This window comes from Palaemon carinicauda, chromosome 14, assembly GCF_036898095.1.
Source record: "Palaemon carinicauda isolate YSFRI2023 chromosome 14, ASM3689809v2, whole genome shotgun sequence".
NCBI lineage: Eukaryota > Metazoa > Arthropoda > Malacostraca > Decapoda > Palaemonidae > Palaemon > Palaemon carinicauda.
The window spans coordinates 99,415,802-99,418,115 of NC_090738.1; positions in this window are offsets into that span (position 1 = coordinate 99,415,802).

Here is a 2,314-nt window from a genome sequence, read left to right on the forward strand (position 1 = left end):
AACCAAATATACATATTTAAGAGGACATTTATAATAACGCAGGACTCTCCACAGAACTTGCATGTACACCCGAACAAAATGTTTTTCTTAGTCCACAAATGCGATTAAAAGTGGATTTCAATAGTCTACGGATTGCTGTAATAGCATATATATATATATATATATATATATATATATATATATATATATATATATATATATATATATATATATATATATATATATATATATATATATATATATATATATATATATATATATATATATATATATATATACATGCTAGTAGAGTAGTTATTCAGTTGAGATATAGTAAAAGCGCTCTCTCTCTCTCTCTCTCTCTCTCTCTCTCTCTCTCTCTCTCTCTCTCTCTCTCTCTCTCTCTCTCAATTCTAGCATTTTATACGCCCTTAAAGATAAAGAATATTGATAGACCCTGGGTAAATAATCAACTATGTTGAATCTTAGCCATGATAGAACTAAACACGTTATTTGCGATATCCCTTCAAATAGAACACCTGGAATTAGACTGATATGATAAACCACCTTGGTGAAAAAGTGAAGGAAAAAGATAAGCCAATCTCCACCGGATTCAGCGAAATCGACCACCAAACCATTGATCCGGCCTTGATAATATTCCAGATCTCTGTTACAATACCAGTTCCAATAATATGCCTTTAAAAACATCCTCTTCTCTTTGCTATTCGGGGTTTCCCCGGAAATTGGGACAAACATTTTTTTCTCTCGGATAACAAACGTCTGGTGTTTGCAGTCTAATGTATAGAGAGAGAGAGAGAGAGAGAGAGAGAGAGAGAGAGAGAGAGAGAGAGAGAGAGAGAGAGAGGTCAGTTACCGTGATATACACTGTTGAAACTAATTGTTATGAAGAATAAAACTCATGATAATTTCTCTAATATGTAATATTATCACCAAAAAATTCATCGCATGCTTCATCAAGTCCAAATTTAAGAATAATCAACATATATGAATCGTCAATTTTATTTTCTTATCCCTTACGTAAATAATCTTGAAGAGAAAAATTAATTATTATCTGTGAAATATGTAATATTTTCCTAGAGCCGAATTCATTGCATGCTGCATAGCTTTCAGATTTAAGAACAATCAACATTTCTCAGTCGTCAATTTCATTCGCATTATCTTGAAGAATAGAAAGATTGATTATTATATGCAGAACCACATCGGGGGCAGTCCCAAAGCATACCAGGAACAAGCAAAGATCGTCTCAGACATGATGTACCTGATCGTTAATTGGCTCTAGTAGGTTGTTTCTTGGCTTGAGAGTAACAGGGGGTTACGATAGCCATTCTGACAAAGTGAACATCATCAATTCCTAGAATCGTTTATTTTAGATTAAAAAAATAAAGCCACACAAACTAACGCACCTTAGGCAAAGACAAATGTATACATATACAGACACGCATACATACACAAACATACGCACCCACACAAACACACTCCCAGATATAGGTTGTAGGTTGGCTAGGGCACCAGCCATCCGTTGAGATACTACCATTAGAGAGTTATAGGGTCCTTTGACTGGCCAGACAGTACTACATTGGATCCTTCTCTCTGGTTACATTTAAATTTCCCTTTGCCTACACATACACCGAATAGTCTGGTCTATTCTTTACAGATCCTCCGCTGTCCTTATACACCTGACAACACTGAGATTACCAAAAAATTCTTCTTCACCCAAGGGGCTAACTACTGCACTGTAATTAATCAGTGGCTATTTTCCTCTTGGTAAGGGTAGAAGATACTCTTTAGCTATGGTAAGCAGTTCTTCTAGGAGGACACTCCAAAATCAAACCATTGTTCTATATTTTATAGTACACCGAATAGTCTGGCCTATTCTTTACAGATTCTCCTCTGTCCTCCTACACCTGGCAACACTGAGTTTACCAAACAATTCTTCTTTACTCAAGGGGTTAACTACTGCACTGTAATTGATCAGTGGCTACTTTCCTCTTGGTAAAGGCAAGAGAGACTCTTTAGCTATGGTTAACAGGTCTTCTAGGAGAAGGATACTCCAAAATCAATCCATTGTTCTCTTGTCTTGGGTAGTGCCATAGCCTCTGTACCATGGTCTTTCCCTATCTTGGGTTAAAGTTCTCTTGCTTGAGGGTACACTTGGGTACGATGTTCTGTCTGATTTCTCTTCCTCTTGCTTTGTTGAAGTATTTATAGTTTATAAACCAAATATTTATTTTAATGTTGTTACTGTTCATAAAATATTTTCTTTTTCCTTTTTTTTTTCTTTCCTTACTGGGCTATTTTCCCTGTTGGGGCTCCT